Below are 17,592 nucleotides of genomic sequence, written 5' to 3' on the forward strand. Positions count from 1 at the left end.
CCTGTGTCTTCTCCTCAGCAAAGCCCTGGGGATGTCCCACAGGAGTAATGTGGCAAATACCAGGGCACAGCAGCCCCCGAAACCAGCTTGTCACAAACAGAAAACAATCACAGTGTCCCAGGAACTACTTCCCCCTTCCTTTCTTTTTACAGCAAAGGGTAAACTGGTCACTAACAAAAAAAACATCATGACAGGACCTTTCAGCTAACTGCTTCACAGGCATCCCAACCTCTGGTCAAACAAACCTTACACCTGCCTTCTGCTCCTCAGAGCCCAGCGGAAAGGGAAAGTGGAGATCCCTTTCCTGGAGAGGTTCCAGAAGCAGTCCGTAAGGCATAAAGTTTTTTTTCCAGCCTTTACGAAAGCTCTTCCTGGTGATTTAAAGAATCAGTCACCAATATTCGAGTGAGTGGAGGTTATCTTTATTCGGCAGTGCTGGGTGCATGGGGGATCGCTCCACCAAAGTCATGCACACCAAGGGGACTTTTCAGGACAACAGGAACTTAGGACCAGATAGCCTTTTTAAAGATGACAAATCCAAGGACTTAGCAATCAGTACATCCGTCATGTTAGCAATAAGGGTCCTTGGACGTTTCCCAACTTTTAGATAAACGTAAGTACATCATCCTATAGATATGTGGTACATCATTCATCATTCACTGGGGAACGAAGGGTCTGACCTCTGCCCAGACAGCAGTGCTCAAGAGCTGCTAAAATGGCAAGCTGTTAAAGCACAGCGTACGGGGGCATTAGCCTTTGTACTCACATGAACGTCTCCTGGGCACGAGCTGCGTATGACGTGGTTAATGGCCAGCGCATCTAGGCAGGGTATTCCCCAGCGCCATCCTCTGACACTGCTTCTGTTTCCCCTTCTGTTTCAGAGGACCTGTCAAGGCAGCCCCTCAAACAGTCAGGTCCGAAGGAGCACCGGGACACCAGTCTCACACAGCAGTTCTCACACAGAGGCAGTTTTATTACTCTTTCTCCTGAGCCCCGATCATTCTCAAAACTGGATCTGTCTTCTTTCCCATGCTTTTCCATCACCTGCTTCAATGCCTTAAACAGAAGCCGCTCCACCACCTCCCATCCCCTGGATGCCACGGAAAGTCAGGATTCTCTGATCATCACAGAAAGTAAGGATTCTTCAATCATTCCCTCCCCAAAGGTCTTTCTCTTCAGTTACCTCTATCTTGTTTTAGCTCTTCATACTACGCTTCGGAGCTCTGAGCAGGAGGACAAGTCACTTCAGGCTTTTTCTGAAAAGGCCACTTCTTCAGTAGCCTTTGGTGCCAGTCTGCGATGACACAAGCCCTCCCTCATCACCAGGCATCTGACCACAAAGTAAAGGTACACTGAGTCCAAGTCATCCAAAGGGCTAGTTCTGAGAAATTCAGGTGATACTTGGATATCTCAAACTATCATTTCAGGAGTCATAAAAGTATTTTCTTCTATAGTCCATTTCATAAACTCATCTTAGTTCTCTGCATGCCTGTATCCTCTCATGCATCAGCAGCTGTGACCATTAGCAGGAAACTATCCAGAACCTGGCACAGACTATCGCACACATTTATATTTCTGAAGTATAGAATGAAAAGGAAATAGGTGACTGTAATTCAATGACTGTAATCGGAGTGTCTATTCAAACACCATAAAACTGGTGATACACATACATCTCTGAATCTGGATCCTTTCTGCAACACACGATGACGAAGAGTGAGCTCTAGGTATGTGCAGTGCCAGTCTGTCTCTGGGCCTCGCAAACCACAGCAGCGGGGTTTTATTTCCATGTTACAGCACCTACACTGCTGGGTTTGTAAAAGCAGATAGCGCTCCCATCAACATGTTCTCCCCAAGGGAAAAATATGTCTGTACTTAAGCTGAATGAAAGGATGTCTGACGATGGTGCAGAAAATTAGTACTCTCTGTCACTAACATATCAACCCTATTGGATTGTAAAGCTTTAGTATCAGATCCACAATGGAGATTACTTGTTTGTTTGCTTGTGAATATTACATGCATAATTCCTCTTCAGAATTGTACTTAGAATAATAGATGGCCCCAGAGAGATGTAATTCATCTGAGAATGCTGGCATCAACAATCTGTAGGTGCAGCTGAGATGATTTATAACTGGTCTCTATATTACAAAGGTCCATTAATTATTTAAAATTTTCAGAGAAAAAATAGATAAAATATGTATTATGTATGGCAATTCTCAGTTAAAGATGAAGCTTCATACAACTGTAAGATGGGATGTAGTTGGGAGCGATGAGGATGCAGCGCTTCCCAGCAGGTATATATATTGCAAGGTGTAACGGGAGGAGTTCCTGTACCAGAACAAGCATCTTGCCTCAGAGAGCAGCGTGAGATTGATGATTCTTCTGAAGCTTCAGCACTGGCCCCACCAAAGGTGCAGTGCTGTGCCAAAAAGGCTGCGAGAGGGTTCCTTCCCAAGTCCAGCTGGTGATTAGTTGACAGCCTGGGGCTGGTGGATTTAGGATATCCCTCCTAATTCCTTTAACCTCATCAGCTAACAGCAGACATTACTCATATTCATACAAATGCCTAATCCTTTTCTAAATCTAACCGGCTTCCTCAGCAACATCCTCCAGTAGCAATGTATCCTGGGCTGACTACACAGACTGATAAAAAAATTGAATCCCTTTAATGTATGCGTGTGCTTGCCACCCATTCTTTCGCTCACACTAAATAGCTGAATAATGCCAAGGCATGCTTCCCTGTGGAAAAAAGGGAAATACCTTTATCTGCTGTCTTGCATGGACCCACAGTCCATTGACTTTTAATTCTCTCATATGGCAAATACAAGTCATAAAAATACCTGAGCACGTGCCTATTTTTAGCCTTCAACCAGTTCTCTTTGGAGGACATTTGCTCAGGAAATTGTTAATATGTCTTTTTTCCCCTTGGTATTATAATCTAAATGCTCAAACATCTTCCAAATACAACAGGGACTTTTTTTTTTTTTACTGCTTCTTGATGTCAAGTGGTAGACTGTATTTCACCAAAAAATGTCTTTTAGCGGGAAGGATCAGAACCATCAGATTCTGGACTAGCTTGAATTAGCAGGGTACCTTCTTGCAGTCCAGCAGCTGGATGATAGACAGGGTCTGCTGAGCAGACAAAAAACAGAATTAGCATTTTATGTTTTCATCGGTACATATGTATATCATGGGAAAATCAAGGTTACAATAAGCCAGTAAACAGGAAAACTTCCCAGTTTGGATTCAATGTTTTCTTGAAACCCTACTCAGGGAGCTCACTCTATCACAATGTACCAGACCTCTTCCAAATCTCAAGCAGATATTTTAAATCTCCTGCTCAGAATGTGTGCGAGAGATTAAGAGGAATGAGATCAGAAATTAAGTGCTGTCTCTTTCAGTTCCATTTTTCTGTATGCTCTGAACGTAAGTTTTGTAATATACTTTTCTTTTTTCCTGCATTGCACCATCAACATTTGTTTATATCAGATACATATTTTTATTTCATTTTTTAGCTCAGATTGAAATATAATACTGTATTCTAACTTTTGTACTAATACTGCTCTTACCCTTCCTAAGTAATGTTTTTATTTTTCCCACAATGAATCGATGATATTTGGTATCACGGTCTATGAAGCTATGAACTCTTCCAGTGTGAGAAAGCTTATAGCCCCCATTGTGCTTGAAGTAAATTCCAATTACAATTATTACAGTAATAACAATTAAAATAAACTTTTTTGTTGTTTGTTTAGCTTTTAGGTTTTTTGTTAATAAGAAAAGCTTTATGGGAGGCTCATGACATATTCTGGTATTTTCAGATGGTTGTATTGGATTTAATGAAGTAAGTGGATTTTACTTTTCAATCACTTCAATTCTGCGTTTTACTGCTGCTTGTTTCTGAAATTCCATTTCTATAGACACAAGGACCAAATTCATCTGACCTAGTCATTCTGGGATGCTTTTATCCCCAACAGAGAGAGTCAGGAGCTTTTGAAATGCAATTCATCTCATCATCCTGAAGCAGACATCTGAAAAAGTCAAATGAATGTTGCCATGAAAGTGCCTCTTTCTTCCTATTGACTGTAAGGAAGCCCAAGGCAATGAGCTCCAATAAAGGCATCTGTCCATGTCACAGGCATCCAGCTGCAGGTGGGAATGGTGCTGTCATTCATGGGCAGCCTAGATTCACCTCACCTACTTTTTGTCATTTCAAAAAAGCTAGATGCTTTTTAAAGATAGTTTAAGAATGTGTTTCCCATCAGCGTGTTGAAATTTGAGTATGGGGTATGGTGTACTTTAACTCAACTTCATAACAAGTAAACCAGCAACCCACCTAGTACCTGAACGACGGTCATGCAGGGAAAACCAGGCAGTGCATGAAGCCCTTCACTATCATCAGTGCCTGCCAGACAGCATTCATGTCCTGTCCTTTAGATTGTGGCACATTAGCAGGCACCAAGGAAATGAACTTGACAGAAAACCTTTCCCTCAGAACTAAGTGGTTGCCAAAACTGCTTGGCCCCAGTTCAGCCAAACACTTAAGTGCTTTGCTACACTGAAATGGATTTTAAGCATGTGCTTAAGATGAAGCACTTGCTGTATTTCTTTGCTGTGTCATGGCCCCTAAGATTATCTCCTACATTTTTTTACATTAATGTGGAAATATTTCACAAACTATTCTGTGTCAATTGCATGTTAAAAGAAGTTAAAACAACCCATCTCCTATTAGTAATCCAATCAGGTTCACTACAATGAACAACATAAAATGAACTAAAAAAATGTTCCAAGCTCTGCTTGTTGTCTCGTGCTGCCAGTATACCTGGAAAATGTGTGTTAGCAGCTGAGCAAATCCTTAATGTCAACATCAGTGTCATATGGAAAATAATGCCTTAAATTTCTGTATTTCAGGAGGGTACTTTGCTGTAGGAGCTTGTCCTGAAACCGTTCTCAGCAGCAGTAACCCAAATGCAACTGCAGAGCTCACTTCCTCTGGCTCACACTTCCAGAGTCTAGGTGACACTGTGTTGGCAAGTTACAAACGCTGCAGCATGCTACTTAAAACAGAGTAGGGAAATAACAGTAACAACAGAAAGTTTGTGCATTTCTTGCCTGCCCTGCTCCTCGTGTTGGCTGTCACACAGCAGCTCCCCTCTGGATGGAGCCAGGACGTTCAACCCAGCCATGACGTCACCCATGTGAGATACCATTTTCCCCTGCCCCAGCCCACCCTTCACTTTTTCACACTTTCATAAGAACATGTGGAAGGAAACCCAAGCATTGTGGCTTGGATTCGCAGGCAACGTGTGTTTGTGTACGTGTGCAGCCCACACTGTGCTCTCCAGCTGATGTACTGAAGCAAGTCTAGCCAAGGCTGCTGAGACAGTATGGAGGGACTGACAGCCACATGTGCTCAGCTTGGAGAGAGCAGGGCTCAGGGGGCATCTTACCGCTGGAGCAACTACCTAGGAAATGGGCACAGAGAAGATGCAGCAGACTCTTCCCAGAGGTCCACAGGGACAGGACAAGAGGTGACACTGGCCAGTTGGAACACGGGAAATTCTGATAACACATGTAAAAAAGTTTTTAGCATGCAGGTGGGTAACCTGGAAGAGGTTGCCCAGACAAGCTGGAGTCCACCCTTAGAGATACTCCAGATTTGACTGATCAAGCCTGACACAAGTGCTGCACTAGCAGTCTGCAGTCTCCTGTGTCACCTGCATGATTCCGAGTTTGTGTCCTGGCTTCAGCTGGGATAGAGTTAATTTTCTTCTTAGTAGCTGGCACAGTGCTGTGTTTTGGATTTAGTATGAAAATAATGCTGATAACACACTGATGTTTTAGTTGTTGCTCAGTAGTGCTTACTCTAAATCAAGGATTTTTCAGTTTCCTGTGCTCTGTCAGTGAGAAGGTACACAAGAAGCTGGGAGGGAGCAGAGCCAGGACAGCTGACCCCAACAAGCCAAAGGGATATTCCATTGCATAAAGCATCATGCCGAGTATATAACCTGGGGAGAGTTGGCCAGGAGGGGCTGATTGCTGCTGGGGGACTGGCCAGCGATGCGCAACTGCATTGGACATCCCTCAGGGTTTTTTCCCTTGGGCTTTATTCCTCTCTCTTTCTCTCTGCTTTTCATTATAATAGTTGTTGTTATTATTATATCAATTATTAAATTGTTCTAGTCTCAGCCCACAAGCTTTACCTTTTTCCCAATTCTCCTCCCCATCCCTTTGGGGGCAGAGTGAGTGAGCAAGCAGCTGCCTGGTACTCAGTTGCCAGCTGAGATTTAACCATGACACTGTCACAGAGGAGCTTCCTGGCGTTGTATGGTTCCTGTGTGTGCAGTAAAATAAAAAACATTAAGTAATGCTTCTTCTGTTGCCGCTGTCATGCAGCAGAATCTAAGTTAGTGTTACTTTTAGAAGAGAGGCAGGAGAAAATTGGGTGGGAAAAAAGAGAAACATTAGCCAAGTTAATTTGATATATTAGTATAAATTAGTATAAATCCTACACAAGTCCTCTTTGGGACCCTCAACAAGCTTGTTGGGACAGATCTTCAGTGACTGCTTCATCATTTTCCTAAAAATACCATACATACTTGATAAAAAAGCATTAACTAAACATTGCTATGTATTTAACAAGCAAACTTCAGTAATTACAGATAGAGCAAAAATCTAGTGAATAGGCTGAAGCACTGCAAAAGCTTAGCTATTTCCATTATTTGTAGCTGTTATTTGTTCTGCTGCCAGACTTAACTGTGCCAGCTGTTACTCAAATATTGGGAGATGCTACTTTGGTCACTGTAACATGCCAATATATAGACTTTACACTGTAAATCCTTAGTACTTTTAATCATCCACTGACAGTAGACACAAAGAAAATCTAAGAAAAATCTTGATCTTCACAAATACAGATGGTTTGGGTTTTATAGAATTGGCTTGAACAGATTAATAGAGCCACAATCTAAGCAGAAAAGGCTCTTTAGGAAATCAGATGGATGCTTCACTGGCTTACCAAACAGCATTATGATAATAAACTGCTGCCAGAGTCTATCCATGACACACTGCTGTATTTACTGTGCGATGCAAATTCACAGCAACAGTTTCTAAATAAATGCGGTGAAATAAGATGCGACAGCACAGAAGTCCCCAGGAAAAGAGTCACCATGCATAACCACACACAGATCCCTGGCCATGGCTTCCCTGGCTGAAAAGCTCTGAGCTGCCTGACTGCCCGCAGGCCCTGGGGTTCAGGAGTCTCCAGTTGCTTCTCCTGCAGGAAATTGTTACTGCTTTTCTCCAGCAAAGGCCTTTATTTTTTCATCTGGCTGTTGTGGCACTGTGGACCTTAGGAACCTGCACGGGACACCAAAGCTTTTCTCCCCAGTCAGCCATTTGTCGACAATTCTCAGTGCCTTGTGTGGGGAGTGCACAGCCAGGACGGATGACGGCTCCCGGTAACGGGAGACAAGCGCAGAGGCTAGGCAGGGATGGCCACCCTGGCTGAGCCTTTGCTTCTCCCAACATGGGAGTGCAGTCTGGCAGCAGAGCAGAGGCCAAAGCCAGCTGCCAGCTGTGGAGGAGCCTTCCCACCTTGCCTGTCCTGGCTGCATGACACCATGCCGGCCACCGGCCCATGGAGGCTGTTGCAGGCCCAAGGCCAGTGGGAAAGTGTTCTCTCCCCCACAGGGCCAAGGGGATGCATCGCTGCCTGGCTCACCTCCCCACTGCACACTCTGCTCTGCTCCTGCTTTGCCTCCAGTCACCCAAACAGCCTTGTGCAGAGTGCCAAGGTGATGGTGCCATCACCAATACAAAAGGCACCTCGTTAATTACATGCGCAATCAGACTATTTTTAAACAAGTGTTGTTACGATTGAGTGACAACTGGGGAACTGATTAACTACCCGGCCTCATTAGACGCAAAACACAAATAGTCTGGCATGAAAGCAGGGCATCCTGCACTCTCTCTCTGGTGGCTTTAATGTCTGTAGATGTTGTGTATGACAACAGTAGTTAAAAATCTCGCAGATGTGACTACATTTCATTTGATGGGGTACTAGCTGCATGTTGATTTTTGTAATTCCTTTATCTTTTAAACGATAATTGCACTTTGGTGAATTCAAGGGAGTTTTTTAAAATGTTCTATTCACAATGTATTGCTAGTTCCACTGAGCTTAACAAATCGTGAAAGTAATAACGGGAAGTTACAGATTTTATCATACTGTTTTTCAGTCCTTAGTTTAAAATAGAATTTCATTATTTCCACAGAGGAGAAAATAAATCTACATTACAATGAGCCTAAAGAAGGCTGTTTACAGATACACTTCAACATTGTTCAATATTTAATGTTGCTACTGAACAATCTTTTGCTCAAAAAAAAGGCTTTTCTCACTGTAAAGGTTCTCAACAGTGACAGGGGTTTTTTTCTGGAAAAATTTCTTATTTTAATATTTTATCAGGTTTATGCTTGAATGACAACACTGCACCTATATTTTCAGTATATATCTTTCTTAAAGCATTATTAAAATGCCTAGGGTCTGAATATAATTCTGAACACAGAAAACTGGTTCTGAATGTAAAAGATTTAACTGTTTTAAAACTTGTTAGTACTTTGTAATGTATTATTGAAAACATCATAGAAAAATCATCAAAGCTATAACCCAAGTTGATTCAAACTCCCACAGAACATAAACAGCTTTAAATATTTTATTACCAAGTTATTTTCTCCATTCTGTTCTTTTCTGGTTTCATTACGTTATGAGGATGAAACTGTAATCCCCTGGCCTATATCAAGATATCCTTTTTTTAAAGGTTTGTGGCAGCGTGGCAAAAACACCCAGGTAAACATCTCAGAAGATGGAAGCCTTCCTTTTGTTGGGATTGGACTGAGTGTCATCTAATTACGGTAACAGTTTGTGTCAACCAGTTAAAAATCCCACACTAAAATCTCCTTTACCTGCACGTCATCAGGCGGTAATGTTAAAGTATGAAATAGCTTCAGACACTATGAACTGAGGCTTCAGAGTGGCCACTTTTTAAGTCAGTCCATTTCATTATCCACTAAATGCAAAGGGTGGATTAATCTTACCTTTGTGCTAGGCTTTACCGTCTCAAAAATCAGTGGAATTTTTCTAACTGACACCAATGGCAGAAAGGTCTGGCCTGACTTTTGGCTAGGTTAATTGTTATTCAGTTTCCAGCAACAATATAATACTTCAGGCATGAGCAAGATACTTACCCCTCCTTTAAGAGGATTCCACTGTGTTGTAACTTCCCTGTGGTTTTGAACATTTTGGATGTATGTCAAACAGTCACAGGCAGAAAGTGCTGATACATTACACACAAAGATCTGCTTTCATAACTTCCTACCTGATGTCAGTGGTAAAGCAAAATAATCAAAACAATCTCAAAAGTAAGACAAATAATTTTCTTCCTTGACTCAGGATCCAGCACTGTATTGGTGACTGCCACTTTCAACAACGGAGATGTAGCAGAAGCATGTAGCTAGGGATGCTGTAAGGAAAGAAAGAAGGATCAACATTCTCAGCAGCAGCAAGCCATTAGATCACCCTGAGCTGCAAGATACAATGGAAACCGCACCGCTAAATCATGCATAGACCTGGCGTTGGGCTAATACCTCCATCTCAGGCCTTTTTCTCTTAATAGGAGAACTGTCATGTAATCAGTAGCTTATTCAGGTGTGACAAGAAGATGGATTAAACACAGATTTAAGGAAAACAAAGCAAAGAACATTCAGATTTACTGGAAAAATGTGTTTTCTTGAGAAACTGCCAGGAGAAAAATCAGTATAAGCATTGACAATTATTTCTGTCAGGCATTTCTTTACCAAATTGTTCTGCTTTTGTACTAATATTTATGCTACTGTGGCATACTGAGACCACTATGAAAAGGATATAATTTTTAAATAAATATTAAAGAAAAGCCACCATTAATCACCCAAGATCAAACTTTTTTTTTTCCTTCATTTTCAGCTCATTTCAACAAAGCATTCCTTTTTCAAGTTGTCTCTTCCCTTGTTAATTAACTACTTTCTTCAATGGCCAAAGAAACTTTGTAAAATTCATATCAAGCTACTTTGCCTATAGGGGATGTAGGATTATTCAGGAAAAGTGAGTTATCTTCTTGATTTTCATCAATCGAAGGGGGCTTTTTTGTTTTGTTTTTAAGAATGATTTTTAGGTACATCTAAATGCTCCCAATTAGGACCTGAACTTACAAACACCGAAGTTCATGAAACCAATTTTGTATTTAGGACCATCCTTCGTATAGTCCTTTCCTCTTACAACAAGTAATATGATACATAATCTAATTTTGGTTATTGTGCTACCAGTTCTGAGCATTTATTTCTAAAGGAGTGGGTTGAAAATATATGTCTCTAATGTTTCCTGAAACAGTATTTCTCAGAAGTAGCACGTTTTTCATCTTCACGACAAATTTCAGAATTCTCTATTTCTCTGTAGATTTGAGCCAATAAGCAAAACTAACATTAAAGAAGAGAAGGCCTGTGTTTCTACCAGTACTTCAAAGTTTACAGGAAAGGAAACAAAAAAATAAATAAATTTGGGGGATATTTTAAGAAGAGTCTTCATAGCATTGTATGACCTGATCTGTGAGGTGTGGTATCACAAATGCTTTGAATATTGTCTGCTAATTATTCTTAAAGGTCAATGATGTAGTCAGTGGCCTGTTTTTCAGACAATACAGGAAATCTTTACAGTTTACTGTCTTTCATGGTATGTCAGTTTTCCAATCAGTGGGGTAACTTGATAGGTTGGGTAAAAGGAGGATACACATCCCCAGAGAGCAGCGTCATGCTGGCAGAAGGCCCCAAGCTGATGAGAGACAGAGTATTGCTGTCACTGTGCAGAGGCTTTTCTTCTTTCTCGGTAATTAAGCTGAAAATGTCTTACCTTGCTCAGTTTATGAGAAATGAAAATATCCTGAGATTTGTTATGCAAACTGTTTCTTTCACTTGGATTTCATATTCTGTCTGTGTTTTTAATAAATCTTTGTTTTGTTCAGATGACTATGATACTGATAATCTCAGGCAGACGTCCCTGGGGAGGAAAAAGAAAAGAAGAAAGAAAAAAACCACCCTGAAACCTTTATGGAAAAGTGATGAAAAGTTTCTCAGATTTACATGTCCTGTCTGGCTCACCCAGCAATGTAGGAGTCTAATCTCCATGTGACGCACACCAGTGTACATAGGTGGTAGGTGAGGGAGAGCATCCAACAGACCAAGTGATGAGATCTGACAATAGACTTAGACACAGAAACTTGTAACAGATTCTCTGAGAAATACAGTTGTTTCAAATGAGTCATACACAACACTCACCATAGCACTGCCTGACTGCAGCCTCTAATCTCTGTGGCATCTACAGAGCAATGCCTACAGAGCAATGCCATCTCAACTGCTACACCACCCAGGGCATGTGCCACACCACATGCCACCAGTCAGGGATACTGCTTGCTAGAGCATCCCACCCCTCCAGCCTCACCACCCTCACTGTCAGCTGTCCTTACTAATGCTTTATGTACAGTTCAACCCTTGTGGGGAGAAAAAAACCCACAAACCTATAAGACTGGTGTAATTAATGTTCAGGCTTGTCCAGTTTGGTATCTTGTCTCTGCCAGTGGCCAGCAGCAAACAACAAGGCAAGCATGCAGTGACACTTCTACTGCGTAACCTCCCAGCTTCCAGTAGCTTGCAGTAAAAAGGCCTCCTGAACCAGAGTCTGTATCTTTGTATTTTGTAGGCTTTGGTAAGTTCTCTGGTCAAAATCTTTTCTGAACCTAGGTAAATTTTTGGCATTATCCTAGAATAACAAGTTCCAGCATACTGCATGAAAAATTACCTCCTTCTCTTTGCTTGTCTATAATGTTAACTATTTATTTTTATTTCTCCTGTTTCTTATATTATGGTTAATAGGGAATAATTGTCAGCTATTCAGCTTCTCCAGAGACTTATGCTTTTACTAGTTCATAACCCCCTCTTTCAGTTCCTTTCTAGCACGTAGACCCGTAGCACACCCTGTCCCTTCAAGTACACAAGCTTTTCTTAATCTTTGCTCATCTCTGTAGTCCTCTCACATCTTTTGTTAAGTCTGTTACACCCCTTCTAGGCTTTAGTCTCTAGGATATTGGGAGCTGAAGCCTGGACATAATCATGGTGAGGGTGCAAAGGGATTTATAATGTAGGATTTTAGCGTATTCTGTTCAGTTTGCTATTTCCCTCCTAGTTATTCTGAACCAGTCAGCTTGGGAGGGGCTGCTTTGGTTTTGTTTGACAACTACAGGCCATTTAGCTGATGCTTCCATAAACTTATCTACAGCTACATTAAGAACCTGAATAAGTAGGGCAGAATATATCACTGCATTTTTGTATTGGGGTTGGCTCTCTGTGTTACTTCGCATTTATCCATATTAAATGTCACCTTGCTGTATACTTCCCACTGGTTCAGCAGCATGACATTATCATGCAACTCTTCTCAGCTGGCTTTTTTTTTATTGTCTCTAATAATTTAATAATCACCAGTGAAACTTTTTACTTCATGATCTTTAACAAATTATTTACAAGCATACCCAATACTACCTTGCAGCACAGATGCCTAAGAAACTCTGCTTCTCATCCTTCTGCATTGTGAAAACTGATCACCCTGTCTCTTGCACTATAATCAATTATTGGCCTCTGGAAGGAGCTTCCTTTTTCACCTATGATCATCCTGAAAGTTTTCACAAAACCCAGCTCTGTCAGGCAGATGGCTCCTGTCCACACGCTCAGTAACTTTTTCAGAATGATGTAACAGACACATAAAGGCAACTCCCCACTCCAAATGCTGCTGACTCTTTCCTGCTGTTCTACGTTTGCCCATGTGTTTACTGATGTCACTGCTTCCACGAACTTGTGTACAATGCTGGAGCCGCCATAGGGTGGTTCCCAGGTTCCCCCCTGGAGCCCTTTCAGAACTGGTGAAATTGCTGTCACCCACCATTCCTCTCCATGAAGAGTGATTTGTTACCACACTCAGCGCTTCAGCAAATCCTTACTTCAGTCTCTACAACCACTGAACTCCCAGCAGTTTGCTGCTGTCTGCTTTCATGGCTGTGCTCCAGAGCCTATTCTGCAGATACCCGCCACTTTGAGACCTCTCCCACAGAGCTCTCTCTGTGGCGGAGGCTGCCAGTGTGGGGACCTCTTTGTACTCTCCGCCAGCCAGTACTGAGGTGAACTTTTCAGCCAGCTTTACTGCCAGGACCTTATTGTGGAGGACTCCATCTACACATTGGTCGCCAAGTGATGCTGCAAGGTTTCTTGCTTTCTCCTGTGTTTGAGAAACACATATGAGCATTTATACCTCACAGTCTTGTCTTGATTGTCTTATTATGATTTTATATTTAACTTAACAAATCTATGTTTTTTTCTCCTTTCCATAGATTGGCACAATCTAAAATTTGGGAGATACAGCCTTCTACTTAAGGAAGTTTGTTGGTTATCCAGGCTTCTTTGCTCTTTTCAAAGGTTCTTTCAAATCAGAAATATACCCTTAAATTTGAATACAGTTTTTAAAACTACTATCTCCCTGCCTGCATGCAGTCTGCTCTCTGACTTTTCTTTTTAATTACCTTTTCTACCAGCTTTCTTAGTTTTGTGTAGTTCTTAAATCCTACGATGGATCTCTTTCTGCACCTATAAAGGTATTTAATCTGAGTACACTGGGTCACTGTGTGACCTTTAGAACGAGCTTTCAAAAAATCCATTTCAGCATTTTTGTGCTGGGCTTGGTTCTTGACTTAAAAATAAGAAGAGGCTCCTCTTCTCCAGTCTGTCCATACACAGCCAATGGAAGGATTCATGTTTTAGATCCTGGAACGTTTTTATTTCTCTATAATGCTATCATGCATGATTTTTAGGTTGAGTGTAAGATATGGACAATGTCATCGATTGTGTACTCAACTACCATGCTGAATGCATTATAAGACTGAAAAAAGATCAGAAGATGTTGTTTGATGCTATTGCCCTTTTAGTAGTCAGCCTGAAGTTCAGTTATTTCCCTTTTTGAATTTCCACATGAAAGGCTTTTCTACTCCTAAAACAGACAGCTAGTTTCTACATTTTTAGCTGCAGAGAACGCATAGCCACATTTAGAAAATAGGTGAAAGAAGCAACTCACCAGAAAAGCCCCTCACTCTCCCAGTATCTGCTGTAGGCAGGAAGATGCATCTGTCCCCCATGCAGTAATGGACATGCTAATGACTGTCCATACACGTAATTTCTGCCCAACTACACTGGCACGTGCACAGCACTGGCCAAACCTTTAAAAAAGAATATGCAGGATTTCTGTGAATAACTGCCATATACCTGCTAACAACCCTGCTGCACATTCCATAGTAACAGCAGGCTTTTTTCTTATCAATTTCCTTTTATTTTTCATCAGAGTGCACCATGGAGGCTGGTGACCCATTCATTGTGATCAACCACTGAGAAATGGCAAGCCTGCTTTTGCCAATTTAAATAATCAAGTTGCAAGTGATGGCAAACATTATGTTCAGCATGGACTTAGATAAAGTCCTGGGGGCAAGCACACAGTTGAAGTCTGAAAATACACCATGCTCAAGCCAGTATTTATTTAAAAATTCACCCAGTCTCCTGCAGTTTATGGGAAATACATGACATATATTAGGAGATAGTTATTCACCTGCTGTGATAAATCTTGCCCAAAAGTAATTATTTGCCACTGTTGTGCCTTAACAGGCTGCGCCTCAAGGCTATGATTTTGTGCAACCATGTTCTGTTGTCCCTTGTGCTACTAATAGATTTTGTAGGCCTTTTTAATCCCCGCTCCTCTTTATTTTTTTTTCCTCTTTTTTTTTTTTTTTCTCTAGGACAACCTCTTTTATCCCCTCCTAGCCCATTACAAGTTGACTGTTTGGGAATAAGAGCACTGACAAACAATCCTGTGTCAACAGCCCTGCAGCTTTCTATAAAGGGACTTCTGGGTGCCTATTTGGTCTTTACAGTACTAGGAAGGCTGCCCTACTAAAAATGTCTTTTCTTAGCACATACATCCTATTAAAGCTGGTGTACCACCTTGAGAACTGGCATAATGCCACTCTAACACATGGGTATGGTGGTACACTCTGTATAAGCTTGAAATATGTTTGCCGAGGGTAGGATTCCAAGCCCAGAATGCTGCAATGATATTTCTGGCTGCCATACCCACAGTGAAAATCCCAAGCCAATGTTTTCAATGTTCACTAACCTCCAGCACTCAGTTTTAGGCTTCTCATGTCTGATTAACAGAGATAGCAACACTTCAGTGATTCCAGCTTACTTCAGTGCCCCAAACAATATTTCTGCCAATGCAGAAAAGCTGAGCAGTAGCTTCCTTTCCCCATCCTCTGCTGGAGCTGCTTTGCAACACTCAGGACAATATAGACAAGCTATCTGCAGTGAAAGTTGCCTTTCACTGTGGCAAATTCAACAATAAACAACATTTATACCCCCAAACGCAACCAGCTCTTGGCTCTGGCCAGCCAGAGGGAGGAAGGAAGGAAGAGGTTGGTCAGCTCAAGTTCTGGAGCCCTGCCCATGCGAAGAGAGACACATGAATTTAGGTCTCACAAAGTTTCCAATTGTTGCCTATATTGCTCGTTCCCTGGAGGATTATCAGTGTAGAAATTTGCACCATTTGAACTTGAGCAATGGTAAAAGGTTGCATTGCAGGTTATTCCATTTATGAGAAGAAGTCAAGATAGCCTAATTCGCTTATTTTCAGAAATGCATAATCTTGTACCATTGGGCACCAGATACAGCTTCCCTGTTCACAGGTGTCTCAGCCAGCACCATCTAAAACCCCTCTCTCTAGATTTTCTTGAATCTGGGAAGTTCTGGGAAGGAGAACAAGGTGTCTAAGTTGCCTCTCCTCTATCACTCCTGCCCCAAAGAATAATCAGGAAAACCACCCCACCCATCCCATCTGAATACCAAATCAGGCATGCATACTGCTTGTTTTAGGGTGGAGATCTCTTCCCTGTATTTTGGGTTTTGTAACATCAGCATTTGTGTTGCAGATAGCAATTATTTCTCCCACTGTGTCTGTAGGGCACTGAATGGCTTCTCCCATTCTAAATGCAAAGCAGCAGCACAGTAGCTTTGGAGAGGTTTATCCAAGTTATGACAAGTCCTTCCCCTGCTCCTGGGAGGTTTTAGAAGCAGGACAGCTTTTTCTCTAGGCTAATTCATTCTTTGGCTTCTAGGCTTGGGTAACTAGATTGCACACCAAGTGTACTCATGTTTTTTGCCCCCACCACCACCCAGATCAAAGGACAGGATCACTGTGTGCTGTAGCAACATTTCATCCTATAGGCTTGCGTATCCTTCCTAATGCAGGTCCTGAGCATGAACAACAGTGTGGGCTCGGGTCTTGTCTTGACACAGAACTGGGAGACAAGCTGCGGTGCACACACAGGTCCCTCAGGCTTGTCTAACCAGTAAGGGTGCCTGTGCTAGGAGGGGGTCCTGCAATACACCAGGCCTAGGACAAGCACACAACTAGAGCAGAAGAGTAACAGTTCCACCAAAGTAAACAAGGCATTGATAGTTTGCTAACTTGGCCCACGGTGTGGTGTCACTGCTTTGCATGTGTACACTCACAGAGAGTTCGCCATAGAATAATGTGTGTTCATACCAGTATCAGAGGGTCACACACCTACTACAAGGGGTTTTTTTTTCCCATGCTGTTCTGCATTACTTTTTGAAATCTCAGAAGCTGCTGTGGGAGGAATCATTATCCTCAGCATATCACACATGATAGTGCATCTTCCACCTTACTTTCACTACCTTTCAGTCTCCCGCTATGATTACAGTATTAACTGGTCAGCATGGACAGGGACTCTTGAAAACAGAGAGGTGTGATAACACTGCCACTGGAAAATCACGATTGGAGATGATAATAGGAATTACAAACAGCAAAAAGGGAGTGAAGAAGAATGGGAGTTTAGTGTACACCTATGCACATGGCATTGCCTGTTATTTAAGTAAAAGGTAAGCTGGATGCAAGTGAGAAAACATGAACAGATGATCCTAAGAGTCAGTAACTTCTCCCTCTTCCCTTTTGAATTATTAGGAAATACATTCCCTTCAGTAACTTTTCCCCAGTAGGCTTCCAGCTATGTTTCTGTGTGCAAACTGCACTTGCTTTGAACTCTCTGGGTTTTTTTGGATTGGCCTTGGCTATAGCAGCAGAGAGAGGGCGGCGATTTACTGCTGTGCATCAGATCACAGATCATATACCTCTCACCTGCTCTGTATTAGGACGGCGCACTTTCAGTTTAGAGCGCATCTGCCCCCATCCCACGCAGATCTTACAGCATTGTATTTTCACTACTCTAAATCACTTGTGTGATAAGCACAGAACTAAGTTGTCAGGCAACATTACTTACACTAATCCTACATCCTTTACTCTTTTGCCTTAGTCCTGAAGCCTTTTATCTTGTCTCCATCATTAATTATTAGTGCATACATTTCAAAAAGGCCCATTATGCTGAGGTGAAAAGATGCCACACAGCAGTGGCA

At 41.9% G+C, this 17,592-nt stretch overlaps 1 long non-coding RNA gene across 1 annotated transcript; it reads right to left on the minus strand.

The window, feature by feature from the left end:
• Window positions 1–251: 251 nt before the first annotated feature.
• On the minus strand, window positions 252–11,070 carry LOC129734775 (uncharacterized). The gene is made up of 4 exons (XR_008730378.1): window positions 10,928–11,070; window positions 9,366–9,509; window positions 6,198–6,328; window positions 252–4,025 (listed from the first exon to the last, which is right to left on the minus strand). It is a non-coding gene; the product is annotated as an uncharacterized LOC129734775 (long non-coding RNA).
• Window positions 11,071–17,592: the final 6,522 nt, after the last annotated feature.

This window comes from Falco cherrug, chromosome Z (genome assembly GCF_023634085.1).
Source record: "Falco cherrug isolate bFalChe1 chromosome Z, bFalChe1.pri, whole genome shotgun sequence".
NCBI lineage: Eukaryota > Metazoa > Chordata > Aves > Falconiformes > Falconidae > Falco > Falco cherrug.